The sequence below is a fragment of the Convolutriloba macropyga genome, chromosome 15, assembly GCF_964194025.1.
Source record: "Convolutriloba macropyga chromosome 15, txConMacr16.3, whole genome shotgun sequence".
NCBI lineage: Eukaryota > Metazoa > Xenacoelomorpha > Acoela > Convolutidae > Convolutriloba > Convolutriloba macropyga.
In genome coordinates, this window is record NC_134482.1 from 9,753,216 (window position 1) to 9,773,215 (window position 20,000).

At 32.9% G+C, this 20,000-nt stretch overlaps 1 protein-coding gene across 3 annotated transcripts in view; it reads left to right on the top strand.

Annotated features, from left to right (window-relative positions):
• Positions 1–2,768: 2,768 nt before the first annotated feature.
• Positions 2,769–20,000, top strand: part of LOC142354678 (uncharacterized) — a 51,867-nt gene continuing 34,635 nt past the window's right edge. The window contains exons 1-2 of one of the 3 annotated variants that reach the window (XR_012761109.1): positions 2,769–2,895; positions 5,099–5,469. The gene's annotated coding sequence lies outside the window, so the exon portion shown is untranslated. Of the gene's footprint in view, positions 2,896–5,098; positions 5,470–16,223; positions 16,360–20,000 lie in introns of those variants that run through there. The other 2 variants (XM_075407036.1, XM_075407035.1) reach the window with 2 other exon arrangements.

Below are 20,000 nucleotides of genomic sequence, written 5' to 3' on the forward strand. Positions count from 1 at the left end.
CATCATTTTTTTTCGTTTTTCTGGCCTGTTTTCCTGTTTTTGGACACGCCGTGCTTTTAGTTTTTTTTGAGTGCCTAATGTTCAGTTTTTCTCTCTCTCTCTCTCTCTCTCTCTCTCTCTTTGGCACACCGTGCCTTGTGTTTTTTTTCGTGTTTTTTGTTGTTTTTCTTGTGCATTTTTGTTTTTCTCTTGTTTTTTGGCACTCCGTGCCATCATTTTTTTTTCGTTTTTCTGGCCTGTTTTCCTGTTTTTGGACACGCCGTGCTTTTAGTTTTTTTTAGTGCCTAATGTTCAGTTTTTCTCTCTCTCTCTCTCTCTCTCTCTCTCTCTCTCTTTGGCACACCGTGCCTTGTGTTTTTTTTCGTGTTTTTTGTTGTTTTTCTTGTGCATTTTTGTTTTTCTCTTGTTTTTTGGCACTCCGTGCCATCATTTTTTTTCGTTTTTCTGGCCTGTTTTCCTGTTTTTGGACACGCCGTGCTTGTATTTGTTTGAGTGCCTAATATTCAGTTTCTCTCTCTCTCTCTCTCTCTCTCTCTCTCTCTCTTTGGCACACCGTGGTTTTTTTCGTGTTTTTTTTGTTGTTTTTCTAGTGCATTTTTGTTTTTGTCTTGTTTTTTGGCACTCCGTGCCATCATTTTTTTTTCGTTTTTCTGGCCTGTTTTCCTGTTTTTGGGCACGCCGTGCTTGTAGTTTTTTTTGAGTGCCTAATGTTCAGATTTTCCTCTGTGTTATAGAAAGTCTTCAACCCAACTGCAGCCCAGCTTCAACCCAACTGCAGCCCAGCTTCAACCCAACTGCAACCCAAGAAAATCAAGAAAATCAAGAAAAAGAACAAGAAACAGAAAAATTGAAAAATGATATAAAAAAGATCGAAGATGGAAGGACTTCTTTGCTGATGCCTTAGATTAATAATTGTCTGGTGATAATCATTATTCCGCTTTTTTTTGTCGATGCCCAAAATATGTGTATATTCAAATATTGCGACAGTTTATATTTTTTTCGAGCACTTTAGGACGTTTCGCGCGTGATTTTTAGCTGTAGGAAGTACTTAAAAAAGGGTTATCTTGTAAGATTCTGGCAGAAAAAATGGCTATCTTGTAAGATTCTGGCAGAAAAAATGGCTATCTTGTAAGATTCTGGCAGAAAAAATGGCTATCTTGTAAGATTCTGGCAGAAAAATGGTTATCTTGCAAGTTTCTGGCAGAATGAATGGTTATCTTGCAAGATTCTGGCAGAAAAATGGTTATCTTGCAAGATTCTGGCAGAAAAATGGTTATCTTGCAAGATTCTGGCAGAAAAATGGTTATCTTGCAAGATTCTGGCAGAAATCTTGCAAGATTATGCATAATCTTGCAAGATTCTGGCAGAATCTGCCAGAATCTTGCAAGATAACCATTCGAAATCGACTGGGGTATTTATAATGCAATTTCAAAACTGGAAATTTTTAATAGAAATTTCCATTTTGTGGATCAATCTCTAATTACTAAGCTGCTCATTTTCGCTCCGTGGGTTCCATTAAGGTTTTTGTCATTAATCAAGCAAGGTCCGGTTTCAGTTGATGAAACCAGTTCAATCTCATTTGGGGATTTATTAATTGTATGACTGGCATCAATCTTTGTCTGCTGAAAAGAGGGCGTTCGAATTTTGTATGTGCCCTCGAAATGTTTCATATATCATATCCACAGTTGCGGAGTTTCGAATTGTTTCGCTTACTCCCAAAACCTGCACCCGGTGATTGAGCATTTGACTGCAGGGCGTTGCTTGTACACACTAAAAAAGTTAAGGTAATTTTACTTTAAAAGATAGCTTAACTCACTTCAATTTTTAAGGTAAATCTGCTTTTCCTTAATTCACCTCAACTCAAGGTAACTTCAATTCAGCTTTACCGTAAAAGTTAAGGCCTCATACACCTTAAGGAATATTTACCTTAAGATAAAGTTTAAATCAAATTAAGATAAAGTTAAGGTTACGTTTACCTTAACTATACCTTAAAATTAAACTTACGTCCATTCATTATGATTAACTTGATTTAAAGTTGTTATGTCCTCTTTTAGCATACCTCTTCCAATTGGAATCAAATATTTTATTGACATTGAATATCTTTCCAGCTTTTCTTGAAGCTTGAAAATTAAGTTAACAGTGTTGGTTATAATTCGATTTTCAGTTTCTAGATATAAAATTTTACATTATGTAATCTATTGTAGTTTATTGTAATCTATTATAATTTATCAACGACTAATGTTCATTAAATCTTCGTTTTTGTTGTGCGTTTCAACCATATATTGCACAACAATTTTCTGCTTATATTTTTCAGTGTATAGTGATTCAGAAATTGATTTTGAACGGAAGTTGATAAATAATAAAAGGCAGAACGAAAACATTCTGTGCAAAATTGCTGCTTTTTACTGCTAAAGTATTGCGTTTAAACGATTCTGAGAAAATGTGTACAACTGAAAAATTTAAAAAAAGACAATATCACCACATAGAAGTGTTATGTGTTTGTTTTTCACATGCTATGCTATTTATTTTGTAATATCAGCATCTGCTAGAATGTGAAAGCAGTTTTACAGTAAGGCAATACGAAAAGAAACCAATACAAAAATAATTTAGTCAGAGTATGAGCAATATGGTGGTTTAACAGTCAGTTATAACTGTATAGTTTCGTTTAGTATTAATATATTTTACGTAATGCTTCTGAGAAAAAGCGTCGCTAGAATATCTCCAAAACAAACAGCGACAGTTGGTGCTAGTCATAAAAACTTGTGCAAGGTAGAAACACTTTGCGTTTTTCATTTCAAGCATTCATCAACTAAAAATGAAACAGCAATTGCACAGTCAGAGAATTTTTGTCTGAATTTTGAAAAAGGGGAAACGGTAATATTGCATTAACAAGAGGTTAGTTAATAGATTTTACTTTGAGGAAGAGAAACCAGAGTGCAAGATAATTTCTTCAGTTAGTTTGAACGAGCGAATGTCTGTTACCCTAGTGATGAGCGGATCCAAATCTTGCAAGAATCTTGCAAGATGATTCAAAACTTGCAAGATTCTTGCAAGATTCTTGCAAGAATCTTGCAAGATATCAATCAAGGCCAAAAAATAAATCTGGGTACAAGTGTGTTAGAAAACATCTTTGAAGCAAGTTATTGTTTATTGAACAAGTTACGAAGCCTAATTCAATGAAAAAAAAATAGCCAGGATTCATAATCTTGCAAGAATCTTGCAAGAATCTTGCAAGATTTTGAAATCCGGAAAAAATATTTATGTGTTTTTGGTAGCTAAAACTAACTGAAAACCAAATATCATGACTGATATCAGAATTCTTGATCAGCAAAACTGAAAATTAATGACTTTTTTCGTAAACGCCTTTTGAATGTGAAATCTTGCAAGAATCTTGAAGATTCTTGCAAGATTTTGAATTCTAATACAACTTTCCGACAAATAAATAGAAATAACGCGAGGCAATCAAATCCGTCCTTTAAACTTCAATTTACCTAATAAAAAACAAAAATATTTCAATCTTTTTCTCATCTTTCATTAAAACCAATTATTTTTAGAGAAACAAACAGTTTGGACATTTTGTTACTGGTCCTGTCCGTAATTTAGCATGTTTTTGTTGTCGTAAAAAATTACGATTAATATGAAGTCTAATAAATTAACTTCCTAAGGAAATTTAATTTAACCCATGATGCCTTCAGTTGATAGCTATTGGTGTTAATGTCATTGAAGTGTTTTAATTTAAAAAAAAATCGGTGTATTTTTGAAAGTTCATCTTTTGTTCTTCTTTCATTCGATTTATAGTTCAATCTTCATGTAAGAAAATCAACCTTGACTTTTTGGTAAATCAAAAGTTAATTCTGTTTTTGGTCTTATGCTAGGTAATGCTTCTTTTTGGGACAAAGAGATAGCAACAGTCGGAGTTTTTTATTACTTATATTTTGCAATGTACCACAACAAACTAATTGCAAAAACGATATATTAGTTCGTTCAACCAATCCTAAAGTCATCTCCGATAACTTTTGAGCTTTTCAAATTTTAGCTATTCCTTTTATCTGGTGTTTGTCGTTTTGTTTGTTTTGGAGAACTGTGTAAGTGCTGATTTTTTACCGCACTGTTTCAGTACTCCTATAATTTATCTCAGTAACTCCGCCACTGCCGGTCCCCAGCCCGGAATGAAAAAGGAGGAGGGATGAACCACAAAAACATACTGGAAAATCTCAAAAGAGTCGGTTTTAAGCTTGACTTGAGATAATTTTCCGACAACCTGTTTGCTATTTTAAATTTAGTGATTTATTTTATCTGCTGTTTGTCGTTTTGTTTGTTTTGGAGAACTGTGTAAGTGCGGATTTTTTTACCTCACTGTATCAGTACTCCTATAGTTTAATTCAGTAACTCCGCCACTGCCGGTCCCCAGCCCGGAATGAAAAAGGAGGAGGGATGAACCACAAAAATCATACTGGAAAATCTCAAAAAGTCATGTTTTAACGTGACTTCAGAAGATTTTCCGACAGTTGATTAACTATTTCAGCTCAACCAACAGCAAAAAAGCGGCCAGTTAACCAGAACAAAAAGGTAAATGTAAATTCAAAACCTTGCAAGATTCTTGCAAGATGGATTCAAAATCTTGCAAGAGCCTTGCAAGATGGATGCAAATCTTGCAAGAATCTTGCAAGATGGATACAAGTCTTGCAAAAATCTTGCAAGAAAAATGGAAAAACTATGCATTCCCTCGCAAGATTTCTTGCAAGATTCTTGCAAGATTTTGAATTTTTTCATCACTAGGGTAAGATTGTTTTTGTAGCATTTGGCTTCTGCGGGTTGATATGTGAGCAGGAATAATTCGATACTTGCCAAATGTTTCAAATGTGACGCAAATTGATTTGCAGGTATTTAGTAGGCTGAATAATATCATTTTCAGGAGTTCTCAACGCATTTCGCGCAACAATTTCCATGCACTTTTCAAAAAAAAACGTGTCAGCATGATACTATGCATTTGTTTAATTTCACAATGAAGCTGGGGTTCTATATTTGTATTAGTCGAACACTTTGGCAAAATAGAAATAAACTTATTGATGAGAAACTGTTGTAGTGTTTTTTATAGAACGCAGGTTGAGGTGCCATCCGGAAGTGACCTCTGATCAGACCGTTCAAACGAAAGTAACCTCTGATTAGACCGTCCCAGACCAAAGTGTCCGCTGATCAGACTGAAGACCGCTCGAAACAACGTTTGCGCTCGGAGCGCGCTCGAAGTTGTCTCTGAACAGACCTTGCCGGACTGAAATGACCTCTGATGGGACTGAAAGCAGACCATTGCCCAGACGATTGTGCAACCAAGGCACAGACCAAACCCAGAACATTGTCCGGACGATTGTTTGCTCAAAATTAATTCTGATCAGACCATAGTGCGCTCAAAAGTCTTTTCCTGATCAAACTATTGTGCGCTCGATATCGCCTCTGATTAGACTCAACTGCGCTCGCAATAGTCTGATCAGTGAATTGTTTTTACTATGAGCAAATCTCTTTAATTTGGCTGTAACATATTTATTTCATGACAATTATTGTTTGCAGTATTACATTCATCTAAAGAAAAAACAATTCTAACAGTATTGCTGACTAAAGAAAAATTCAACTGCTGAGATAAAAACTTATTCAGTATATGAATAGTGCATATTTTTGACTCAACAGACGAACTTAGACAGCTTTCCATAAGAAATGTCGTGGTCTACAGTTAATCAAAGTTTCCTCTTAAGGGGACCGGCATTTGACATCAACTGGACCTCTTAGTTCTGATCAGAGACAACAGATTCTAGATTTGTCTCTGATCAGAATGCTGCTTCTTTGCTGCTCTTGGCGGAGCCAACATCTCTCAGTAAAAAGTTACAAAAAGTCAAATTAAAAAACGTGCTGAAAATGACCTCTGATCAGACCCAATTGCACTCAAAATCTTCTCTAATCAGACTAATGTGCGCTTGAATCCTCCTCTGACTAGACCAACCAAGACGGAAATGACTTCTGATCAGACCATTACCGTCCGGAAGTGACCTCTGACCACACCATTGCCATGCGGAAGTGACTTCTGATCATACTATTGTGCGCTCGAACCAATTCCTACACCATTTAAATTTTGGTCTAGAAATACACCGTATGCGTTGGACTTAAGTCTGATCAGAGGTCACTTCCGTCTGGCACAACAACCTGGGAACTTATTTTGCGTGAATATGATTTGTCTATTTTGAAATTTTTATCCGTTTTCACTTCTTTACTTCATTGTAGTTTTTAAAACCAGATGATTGTAAAACATGTAATATTAAGGATTTATATCTTTGAAAACTATTTCTAATATCAGGCCAACATTTTTTGAATTCTTTTTTTCCAATTTAACATTACTCTGTGATATGATATCTATCTCTTTTATGTTTCTGTCAAAAGATGGCGCATGATTTTTTTGTTTTTCTTTTTTCCTAATTAGATCTGATATACGCATTATGAGGCCAAGTGGAGCTACTGAAACACTTGCCTACAAAACTGAAAGTGTGTTTTACACCTCAAATTTAAGTTTTGTGGTGTAACGTCCGTCATATGGGATTTTATAAACCTGTGAATGTGATCATGAAAACTAACGTACATAAACACAAAACTGCAAGAAGCGATGAAAACGAACGAAGAAAACAATCGCTATTTATTTAGGCGAAATACATCTGCTGAATTTTTGTGTTGAATTATTGTTCCGACCCCTCTTGAGGGGGGGGAGGAACTATATACTCAACTGGGTTTTTTTTTTTTTGTTCAGTCAATTTTGGCCGATCGATATATTCATCGTAGAGAAATGAGACTGGTATCATTAGAAAGCTTGTCCAGCGTAGAATGTGGAATTAAAAAGATTTTTTTGATTTTCGTTTTTGACAGGGAGATATCGGGGTTTAAACTTTCGAGAAAATAGAGTGAATTCCGTTGATTTCATTCACCTTTTTTCGGCATTTTTGACTAAAATTTCGCCAATTTTGATAAAATTTAATAAAATTTTTCAAGAAAATGTTGTTGATTTTATGTTTAAAGACAAAATACATTGTCGGCTATTTTCATTGAATTTTTTGTCACAAATTCCGGCTAAAAATTTCACAAAATTCAGACTTTTTCATCAAAAACAGCACGAAATAAGTTTCTTTAGTCCCTTCTGATTAAATTTGCAGGAAGAGCACATCCAAACACCACAAACACAATCTTTGTAGAATTAAAAGGGGGCTATTTCCACTTTAACTTCCGTTGAGGGTGCTCTGTAAATAAAACTTTGCCGTTTTTTGCTAACTTTATTCGTTGATTATCAAAAACGCAGCATTTACTTATGATTTTTAACAAACAAAATATCTATATCAATGACATTCCAACAATTAAACACTCTTGATGCACAATCAACATTAGCTGATTCTGTACCAATCTTGGACCGTTACTATCCAAAAATAATTCGGATTGTCATCAGTCGGTTTTTTATTTTAAAAAATTCGATCATTTTATACTAATTAAATAGCAGAACATTTCAAATCAAAGCTCACTAGTGATTGGTCTTATTGGCTTCCTAAATAGCTTGCAATTAGTTTATCTAGTTGATTGCTTAAAAGCTTATGGTCGTTTTGACTTTTTAAAATATTTGATTTTTAAATATAAAATAGCTTATTAAACTTTGCCTCCATTTTTCTCTTATTTTGGTCAACTTGTAGCTTATGGTCAGCAATCAAAGAGTGCTTTTTCTTTCTGCTGAAATAAAATTTAGTCTTTATTCCGGTTTTACGCCTTAAGGTATTGTGTTCTGGCTTTAATACTACTAGATTTAACAATTTTTTTATTTTCTTAGGGCATTTGGCCATTTTTCAAGTTTTCAAATTTTGTCAAATTATCACGTTTTTGTTTATCCATATATCACATTTTTCTTGTTCAAAATAACTCAAAATTGATACTATTTAAATTCTTAAAGATATAGATTGTGGTTCTTTACCGCTTCGACAATACTTCCTCGAAGAATTTAATTGAACTTTTTAAATTTGTCTTTAACTGTCGTTTTACTTTGTTTTTTAGTCGTATTTATTTTCCTGTACAATGACCGATTTGATTGGCTTCTCCTGAAAGAGTAGATGAGCCGATGTTCTGATATTAGAAGATAGATAATGGCTTTCATGACTTTGAAAACAATTGTTTTCCAAAATGAAAAAAAAAATTATTTCAACTTCGCAATTTTGTTCCTTTTATTGTCTGTTTGTTACCTGGTCTCGTTAATTAAAGGTCAAAGATGACATTATTTTTGTCAGGGGAAGGTGTCAAAGCGATTGTTGTCACAAAATCTAATGTTTCTAAAGAATTCGTTATGATTTTACTGGCTTCGACACGGGTTTTTCACAAAAAAAAGTAAATTATTAATTGGTTTTTGTCATATTTGGCGTTCTTTTTGTAGACTTAAGACAAATTCTGGATAATTGCAGATCTCAAGGGCTTCCTTTGGAAGAATGGATGAACCTATTCAAAGTTTTCATTTTGTAATTTATGGCTTTCATGTTTTTGGAAATAAATTTTTTTTGAAAAAAAAAAACAAGTATTACATAAGTTTGCATTCTTTTTTTCCTTTTTGTCTAATTGTTGCTTATTTTAATTAATGAGCGGCCACATATTACATTATCGGTGTTTGACGAAGGTGCAATCGAACATACTTTGGGGGCAAAAGTATGGCTTTATGGCTTCCAAAGCATTTTCTGACAAGTTTTAATTGATTTTTATTTTGTTGTCTATTTGCTGTTTTTTTTTGTAATTGCATAAAAAATTGAATACCAAGAGTACTTAATTCCCTTCTATAGAAGTATTGGTAACTCTAAACCTATGGGAAATTTTAGTTGATTCCTGATGGTTTTCATTACTTTGAAATTAGTTGTTTTTTCTAAAAATTCAGCGAATTTTCTAACTTTAAAGTTTCTGTTCTTTATTGTCAAATTGTTACCAAGCTTTATTATGAACTGGTGAATAACCATTTTTTTCTTGTGAATTACAATTTATTTCGTTTATTTTCAGTGTTATCTGACGCTGTTTTGACTTTTTTATTAAGTTTTATTTTTTAAAACGGACATAAATTTTTTGATGTAATTAATGTTTGTTGTTGTTGTTTGATTTTGCCGTTCGTGTTCGCTCGCTTTCTTAATATCGGCATATCTCATCAATCTAATGCATCACTTTTTACTTCACTGACTTATTTGCTTTGGAGGCTATCTTTTCGTTCATACACCAATTTTTTTTTTGAAAAATACTTGAACTTTTTGTGTTTTTCTATCTGTTCCTCATTTGGTAGACAATTATGCCAAAATTGTGGATGAGCGGGGTCGGAACCTTATGTGCGATCGCACATTACCGAGCCGCCTTGTTGTAATTGGGATTAATATAAAGAGTATTTTATATCAATAAAAATTATTTAATATAATAAATCAATTTAAAAAGTCGTGAGTTTGAGCTTTTGGAACTTAACTTGAACCTATTTACATCTAAACACAAACTAAGGGTTTGTCGATCTTTCCTTTTTTTCGAATTAAGTCTATTAATTAGAAATAATTAGAACGAAATCTCCGTACCCTTTTTTTAAATACTTCGCATCCTTTCAGAATCGAGTATTCTATTGACAGTGAAAAGCTTTCCAGATTTTCTTGAAGTTAGAAAACTAAGATAACTTTGTGTTGGTTGTAAATCGATTTACAGTTATTACATTAGATATTACCTTTTACAGAATATTAAAATCTACTATAATTTATTAACGACTGATATTTGCAATCAGTTCTTTTTTGCTCTGTATTTCATCCAGAAAAAACTTTATATTGCGCAAAATTTTTCTTTTTATAATTGTTCAGTGTAGAGTGATTCAGAAAACAGGTAAAACAGGTGATACTGACAGAATCATTTAATAACTTTATTCGATAGATGAGAACTTGGAGCGCAGGATAATTTCTTAGGTTTATCTTTAAGTCTGACTTATTTCAGATTGTTCGGGTATTCTTAATCTCTGCGGGCTGAAAAGCATATAATTTTGTTAGAAAAAAATGTCTAATTGTGCGGAAATTATCTTAAAAAGGTGCCGAAAGATTTACAGGTGTTCTGTAGACTTCATAATATTATTTTCAGCAGTTTTCAAAGCATTTCTCACTACAATTCAGGACATTTTCTTGAACGTTTAAAAAGTTCTGAGGAGAACGCGTTGCTAGAGAAGTTGCAAATGAAACGGCGACAGTAGGCGTTAAATTCATAAAAGTTTGTGTAAAATTTGACGTCTATTCAGTTAAGGAGGATGCCGAGTCACAGGTTATATTTGCGTTACTGGTTTTCGTCTTGCATAAAAGAAAATGAACTAATGGGCAAAGCAAGTGTGGGTAAAATGATATTTCAGAAAATGGGAGAATAGCAGCTAAATGACACGCAAGACAAAATACATCGTGAAGTAAAGTGAATTTAATTTGAGAGTCCGCATTAAGTAATATATAACTGAATCACGTTTCCCCTGGCTAAAAATTTTTTTAGAAAATGGAAAATAAAAAATCTAATAATCACATTTGAATAAACTTTAAAAACAATAAACATTTAACGGTTACAAAGTTTATACAAAAAATATATACCTACTATCAAAGCTAGTCATAGTTACTAGCAAACCACACGGGTAATTTTAACAATCAGAAACTAGACAAGCTTCCAGAACAACGATTTGAATTACAAAGCTTCACATCTGAAATATTGACAAAACATTTCCAAATTGGAAAATTTTCAATTAACATTTCGATCTTGTGGAGCGATCTCTAAATCTAAAACTGCTGAAATTTGCTTTCTCGGCAGGTCCTATTTGGGATTTGGTCATAAATAAATCTTGCTCTGAGATCAGTTGATGAAACCAGCCCAATACACACATGCCTGTCGGGAGGAAAAGAACTATGCTCAGCCGTACCTCGAATTGGGTCGGTTTCCAACTGATAATTCATTAATTATTTGGCCATCAGTCTGTGTCTGATGTGCAGAGTTTCATATGGAATGTCCGAACTGTTTTTAATAAGGTATCCTCACTATGTTAGCTTCAATTTGTTTCGCTTACACTTGAAGCCTGTACCTGAGGGTTGAGCAATTGATGGTACGGCGTTTCTTGTAGGTATTGGGGGTTCTCGGTCGAGGTTTCACCCCTAATCCAACCCTTATTAGCCGGGATTAGAGTGTAATGAGTATTACACTCCTATTTATCGGGGAAAAGAGTGAAAGAGTATAATTTTTAAAAAATACAATTTTATTTACACTCTTTTCTCCACTCTTTGCAGAGAGTGTAGTTTAGGGTGGACTGATGAGAATTTACACTCTTTTTTCCATCATTATACTTAGTATTAATTTTTTCTCAACTCTTTTTACTTTTTTTACACTTTTTTCAAAGAGGGTAATTTAGGGTGGACTGATAAGAATTTACACTATTTTTTCCATCATTATACTCAGTATTAATTTTTTCTCAACTCTTTTTACACTTTTTTCAAAGAGGGTAATTTAGGGTGGACTGATAAGAATTTACACTCTTTTTTCCATCATTATACTCAGTATTAATTTTTTCTCAACTCTTTTTACACTTTTTTCAAAGAGGGTAATTTAGGGTGGACTGATAAGAATTTACACTATTTTTTCCATCATTATACTTAGTATTAATTTTTTCTCCACTCTTTTTACACTTTTTTCAAAGAGGGTAATTTAGGGTGGACTGATAAGAATTTACACTATTTTTTCCATCATTATACTTAGTATTAATTTTTTCTCCACTCTTTTTACACTTTTTTCAAAGAGTGTAATTTAGGGTGGACTGATAAGAATTGAAACTCGTTTTTCAAATAGAACTTATGGAAGATTTTGCAATAAAATGTACTTCGAAGGGAAAACTGTTGTTATACATTGTTTACATGCCATCGTTTATTAATTTATATATCTTAGAATTGACTTTGATTGGAGATTTTTTGTTTGTTTGACTCCTTACTACCAGCAATACGCCATTTTTATATTTGCGTTAGTCTTCAACAAGACCAACCACTCAATGATTGTTCACTGGTGCTCCAATAATTTTAATGATACTTTTGCGAACTGTTTTTTTTCTGAACGATTTTTTCAAAAAAAATTGGTATTGATCTCTGAACGTATTGTTCTTACAATTTATGAAAACACAACTTCAGAGAATATTCAAAACCTTCCATATGCTTCAAGCTCTTTCAGCTTGTTCCAAAAATTATTAGCTGCTCGTGTGAAAAAATACGCATCGGCAAATTATTCATTAGAAAAAAGTCCTCAAAATTCAATTTGTTTTCCCATATTCGGAAAACAGCGTTGTAGGTTTCAGCCCTGGAAATTAAATCCGATCTCAGCTAAGATCTTTCCCTTATAAGTAGTGGGCATGAGAGTTAAGTTTATTGAGATGAGCTTCTTTGTATTGAATGATGTACCTGTACCTAAGGCTCAGTTACAATCAGTACTGATTCCGAATAATTTCAGAGAAATTTCAAGTTTCAGTACTGATTCAGAAGGATTTCAGAACCAACTGTGAAGTGAATTGTGATGTTCTCTGAGTTAGAGCAAAATTCAGACAAAATATTCAGTATTTTTCTAAATCAGAATATAATTCAGAATTAATCAATATTCGCTCTGAATCAGACAAATTTTAGTGCAAAAGGTTACCTGAATCAGACTCTGACTCAGTACTGAATTTGCTTTAGAGTTAGGTACGGTTAATCTCTGACTTTCTTAAGCTTTTTGAGAGATGTGTTTACTTTCTAGAAACTAATGCCCTGTGATCAGCATTGATGTAAGTGGTCACTTCTAAGGATTAAATTTGAAATATTCTGTGAAATGAAAACTCCTAATATCTCCTATTAAATCTCCTATTACGGACTAATATCTCTCTTGGGTTAAATTTATAAAAGGCATTGGGGACGCAATAAAGTTTCGACAATCTAAAATTTGCGGTTCAAGTGTGGCCTCAGACTTGAGGTGTGTTTATCATATTTGGCAAGCGTTTGCAAAATTAGATTTTCTTGTTGCATTTTGGTACCACCCTTCTTGGGGGGAGGGGAACTAAACACTCGAATGGATTTTTTGTTCAGGCAATTTCGACCGATCGATATATTCGTCGTAGAGAGTTGTGAGTATTAAAAAGCCCGTCCATCGTAGAAAATAGAATTAAAAAGATCTTTGTGAATTTAGTTTTCTAGAGCGAGTTATCGTGGTTAAAATTATTTTGAGTATTAGACCAATTTGCCTTATTAATTTTGATTTAAAAAATGTAAAAATTGTTAACCATAGCACTGTTGATTATATTTTTAAAAACAAAAAAGTTTTGTTGACTATTTTCATTTATTTTTTTGGCTAAAATTGTGGCAAAATATTTCAAATTTTATCATTTTTCATCAAAAATTGACCGAAATAAGCTTCTTTAGTCTACTTTGATTAAATTTGCCGGAAGTACACACCCAAAATAACTAACGCAAACTTTATAAAATACAAAAGGAGGTAGTTTTACTTCTATTTTCTTAAGAGTAATCTGAAATTAAAATTTTGCCGTTTTTTGTTAACTTTACTCAATGATTATCAAAAACGGAGCAATTATTTTTGATCTTTAAACTAACAAATTATCTAGATCTCTGACTTTCGTCGAATTAATTGAGTGTTCTTAGGGACAAACAGCAATATCAAGGTTGGTTTTGGTCCAATCCTAGACTGTTACAATCCAAAATTAGTTCTGATTGTAATCAGTTGGTCTTTTTTTTTAATAATTCGATCTTTTTATCTTTTTTTTGTTAATTAAAGAGCAGAACAATTCAAATTAAAGCTCACTGTTGATAGTTCCAACTGCGCTCCTAAGCAGTTCCAAATCAATGTAATTAATTTTGAATCTAAAAAATGTTTGTTTTTTAAACGAACAATGGCTTATTGAACTTTGCCATTGTTTTTATCTTAGTTTGGTCAAATTGTAGCTTATTGTCAGCAAAGAAAAAATGCTTCCTCTTCGTCTTCTTTCTACTGAAACACAATTATACCTTGTTTGCTGTTTTAATCATTAAGTTAAGGTTTTCTGGCTTTGAAACTACTAGATTACACAGACTGTTTTGATTTTTATCCATTGGCCCATTTTCACGTTTTTTCTCGTGTTGTCCCTGTATCACGTTATTGAAAGTTCGCAAATCTTGTTATTAGCGTTCAAAAAAAGCCACAATTGAACATAAAAAGTCTGTAAAGGCTTAGATGTTGGTTTTAACGGCTTCAACACCACTTTTTGGGAGAATTTAATTGAGTTCTTTTATTTTTGTCTTCAACTGTCGTTTTCACTTTCTCTTTTAGTCGGTAAGAAAATTCCTGGAGAACGACAGGTCCAAAAGGCGTCCTATGGAGGACTAGATGAATCAATATTCTGATTTGAGTAGTTAATTGATGGCTTAAATGACTTTGCAAACAATTGTTTTCAAAAATTAAACAAAAAACAACATCGAATTTTTGTTCCTTTTTGTATATTTGTTACCTAGTCTCGTTAATTAAAGTTCACATATGACAAAACTGTTGTCCAGGGAAGGTGCAAGCACGCAAAATCTGTTGCTAAAGTCTTTAAAGATTTCGTTATGAATTACTGGCTTCGACACGGTTTTTTCGCAAAAAAAAGTAAACCAATTTTTGATTTTTGTCCTCATTTTAAGTTCTTTTTTGTAGACGTAACACATAATCTGATTAATAACAGGTCTCAAGCACTTGCTTTGGACGAATAAACGGACCCATTTATTTGTTTCATTCTGTAGCTAATGGCTTTCATGACTTTGAGAAAAATTGTTTTCGAAAAACACAAAAGTATTATTTAAATTTTCCCTTTATTCTCTTTTATTTTGTATACTTATTACCTATTCTATTAAAGAGGCATGGTCACATATAACACTATTGGTTTTCGAGGAAGTCTCAATTGGACATTTTTTGAGGGGCAAAATAAGGCTTTACGGTTTCGACAGCGTTTTCGTTTTAAATGAATTGTTGTTTGTTGTCTCTTTTTGTTGTTCTTTTTGTAATGGCATAACAAATTGAATAATGACAGGTCCTAATGCCTTTTTATAGAACAATATGCGGTCATAAACATGTTGATGTTTTCATTTGCTATCTAATGTTTTTCATTACATTGAAATTAATTGTTTTTCGAAGAAAGCCAATTTTTTTAACTTTGCTGATTTTTTTTCTTTTTTTGACTAATTGTTATTACAGAGTAGTCTCGTATCTTTTCCATTGAAGTTCAAGTTTATTCGTTTAATTTCAGTTTCATATGACACTATTTTGACCTGGTTAATGATTTTTTTTCTTTTGAAAAAAAATTGGACAGAAAGTTTTGGATGCAATTATTGTTTGTTGTTATTGTTTTACGATTTTGTTGTTCGTCTTGGCTTGCTTTATTAATAAAGACGGATCTCATCAATCAAATGCGGCCTTTTTTAATTCCACTGTTGTTTGCTTTGGGGTGATCTTTTAATTCATACGCATTTTTTTTGAAAAAGAATTAAGTTTTCGGAGGTTTTCTTTCTTTTAGTAGACATTTTCCTCAATTTCCTGTTTTCCTCATTTGGTAGACTTTTATGCCAAAAATATGGATAAGCGGAGTCGGAATTTTTTGCGCGCACGCACATTACTAAGAATCCTTGTTAACTTTACGATTAATTGCAAGAAACTAAATGTCACATCTTTCAGTCAATTCATATTTTGTTCACTTTTATCAGTTTTCCTAAAAATGACAAAATCGAGCCAAGTATAGATGATTTTACTAAGAGGAAGACCGTAGAGAAAACATTAATTTTTAGGTGAGTTTCTTTGCGTGTGTAATGAAAAATGCCGACCATTTGCTTTCAGGAAGTCTGACCTTAGTTCGAGTTGATCACTATTTCCGGTCTTACGTTTTGGTCTGAACAAAGTCTTTTTTTTGTTGCTCGCACTGTTTGAATGATCAATGCCGAAAAGCGGTAATTTTTTAATTGTCCAACGAATTCTGCGACAAATTATGCTGTGACTGTTCATGAATATTCGGAACCAAAACAGAAACATGCACAAAAGTTATTCGTGTTAACATAGTATAACTACATAATTTGGATTGTTTTTTATTACGGTTTTACTAAATTTACATAGCTGCTTAAATCCGCCATAAGTAAAAACAGAGCATGTTAAATTTAAAAGTTTTGAGCTGAAGAAAATATTAGTACAATTTTGTTTCAAGCATATGTATTTATTAAGTAAAACTCAAACAATTTTCTTTACCGCAGCAATTTTTCATCGATTCTGTTAGAAAGCGCGACTGGTGGATTCTTCTGAGTCAAGGTTAGACACAATAATTGGAATTGTGTTGTTTCCTCAAAATTGTGACTATATTTCAATTTACTAGTTTTAATCATGCAATAACTTCTGCTTGCTTAGTTAGTCTTATTTTTATCAAGATGTTTCAAAAAAGATAACAAGGCAAGAACAATCAATCTGATAATCAGACCTAGATCCCTTTATAAGAACTTATCTCATAAAATGAGAGCCGCCATTGTTAAACAAAATCAGTTGTTAAAAATGTTTTGATGAAAAAGAATGAATTGTTCAAGTTTTTTTAACTTCTGGAACATTGTTAAAACTGTTTTAGTGTCCACAATTGAAACCTTCATAACCAAAATCTGTTCATTTTCTTAGCTCACACCTACCACTCGACTAAGAGACGCCTTTTCTGCAACTAAGTGCAAATAAGTTTCAGCACAATGAAGAGTTTTTTGTTCATATTCTGATGAGTGACGGTCGCCTGGCAGTAAAATAAAAATTCGAAAAGCGGAAAAATTTAAAACGGGGAAAATACAATTAAAAATCGTACGTTTCCAATAGTCAAAAATATTTTAAAATTGTAAGACAGCTTCAGTATCGAATGCTTCTATCTCGAAATGAATCATGAAGCACTCACCTAATAAAATCTATCCACTCACCTAATAAAACAACTGAACACTTCCATGTGTATCAGCAGGTTAATCGGGTTGAATTAACAGAAAAAAAAACAAAACCAAATCGTGAATAGGCAACCAAATGGAGGACACAAAAATTTATTGAATTTGGTCTTTTATGTTTATCGTTCAGTTTACAAAATGCCTAGCGTTGTCAGGAGCTTTTAAAAACGATGAAGATAGTTCTAGATAATTACAAATCGATCATTATTAGGTTCGTTAATTAGAATAATAATTGAAGTTTGATTTCATAAATAAAACATTTAGTAAAATTTTATTTGAAACCTGCTATTTTTCTGTCTGTTAGATGGTATGCGTGCCGCCGTTTATGCAAATTATAGTGAAAATTCCGTTATTTCAACGGAAGGGGGACTCTCCGTCCCCCTCTCCCTTGACAATGCCGTTATGGCCTATGCCGTTATGTTATTTTCGGGCAAAACAGAATTTTGGCGCAGAAAATGTAAAACTTTGGCATTGAAATATCCACCGTAACATTGCCGTTATTGTAATTCTTAGGTACCCTTTTCAAAAAGCCTGTAAAATTTTTCAACAAGTTTTTCTTCGGTTGTCAGAACCTTTCAGTTTTCTACATAAAAAACTTGTAATATTTTCAAAATTTTTTTTAATTTTTTTCTAAAACTCTCAAACTTTGATCTAGCCTAATGAGATTAATAAAGGTCAGAAAAAGCAAAAGTGGCCAACATGAACATACTGAGGAAATGGAGGGAAAAGATACTGTGAAAGTATCCGTTTTTGGTTCAAAGTGAGGAAATTATTAGGTTTGCAAATCTGAGACCGCGCGATTGGCATCGATTTTATGGGATCTACTGCCCATATGTATAATAGAACATATTGTCGAGAAAAAATAAATTAAAGGTTCATTTCGGATCTTTTCCGTTTGTGCCCCCTTTCCAGTTTTTTATGCACCCCCCCCCCCGTTACAGAGCACATGCCATTACATACTAAATCATCACATAAAAATATGGCACTTGCGTCAATACGGAGTTCAAAAGTATGTTTTATCAGCCAAAGGTTTTGTAAAAGAAATAGAAAGGAGTAATTGCGTGTTGACTATATGTTTTTGATAATTTTTTGTCAGTATTTGTGCAAGTCAAAAAGCAAGTGCAATAAAGTGTACGCTGCCTCTCTTACAGTGTCGTTTGGTTGTTTGTGTGACAACACTAATAAAAAGGTATTTTTTTGACATTTTCATCGAATTTTAATCAACCTTGTTTCTATAAAGAGCTCTTTTTGAACTGTTCAAGTACGATTTCAGTGCGTGGTAGAAAATACAAGAAGTGTAGACCAAGTTTAATTGTCTAAATTTGAGTTTGAGTACCATTTTTAGTAAAATTGTTTCAAATTAAAACTTGCATTTTTTTCTGGCTCTTGATACTTGATGAGAATGAACCAAATGAAATTTCTATTATTGTTTGAAATGAATTGCAAACCAAAAGTCAGCATTACAGAAATACTTCCCACACACACACACACACACACACACACACACACACATCCGACCGAAAAAAGAGCAAAAGAGTAGCCTTCAGGATTTTCATACAGTAGATTTTTTCACGTCCTTGCCGTAAAACATTTTTATATCCCATCGCCTGTTGTGTTCTTGTCAAGTACCAACTCACTGGCATGAGAAGTCTCAAAATCTAGCATAATACGAGCTCATTTATCAAAACAGAATGACTGAAGATAATCAAAATCGACAAAAACTGTGAGCCACTCACGGAACTGACAGTTTTGCTCTACAATGATAACAATCTGGTTCCTGTACGTCCTACCAGCAATTTCTCTGTTGTCAGGCTTTGACTCAAATTTTAGAATGATGACCAGAAGAAACCATTGAAGAAATTTTGATAATTTTAGAGGATTTGATAGAAAATCAATCAAAAAAATCTTGTTTTCAAATTAATGGAACAATTCCGTTAGATTTTATGTGGAGTAGACAAATTGAAAGTTTAGGCCAAAAAATTAGCTCTGAGTGTAGTTCGATCAATTATTTTGATTTATGGGTGAAAAATTTACTCAAGTAACAATTACACAAAATTTATTTCACTGCTATCATTTTAATTCAACTGAACCTCGGAATTGCATCCAAATTAACGTTTTTAGTTTTTAATTACGTTAGTTGTGTTTCGTAAACATGCCCTTTTATATTTTTTAACTAAAGCAATAATTAAAGAAAAACAAAACTTTTTTCAAATACTAAGCAACATTGATAAGCAGAGTGCTAGGCAAATCAGATCAAGTTTCAAGCCAAGTTCTATAAAAATACTAATAATCAACAATTCAATTTTATCATGAGTTGTCGCATTTTGTTCTATTTTGTACGGGACGAAATCACTTTAACAGATACTTCATACTAAGTTTGATTACATTCTTTTGTTTACTGACCAATAGATCAAATTTGAACTGAGCTCATGCACGCTAACTTTTGTGACTTCTATTATTCAATTACTTTGAACACTTTCTTATCTACCGCAAAAAACTTTTTACATATTGCTGAAATTATGTGTGTACATGATTTTCTGGTCGTTTATGCGTTTGTGTGTGCGAATTCTATTGTTCTGTGTACACGAGAAGAAAAGATTTAATGCAATTTTTTACTAGCTGTTGATGTAAGATTTGTTTTACAGCTCTATTATGTTCAAATGGGTTCAAAGAATTCTGTTTTTCTTATATTTTCCGTCTTTTTAATACACAACCAAGCTGGTGAAAAGGCATTATGTCTCGAAAAACCAATTTTACGCAGAAACTGCTGAACAAAGTTAACAAGAGTTATCTATTTGCTTGAATTAACGGCTTGAATTACCTTTTGCCTACGAACAATTATTTCAGTGAAATTGAAGGTTTTGTTTTTGACATAGCGCTGAAAGTGAGGACCTATGGTAGCTTTTTGTCATAAAGAGTTCTTCAGTAGATAAAAGTTAAACTTCTCAAAGGTTTTCCATTTGCTTGCTATATTACTGGAGGCAG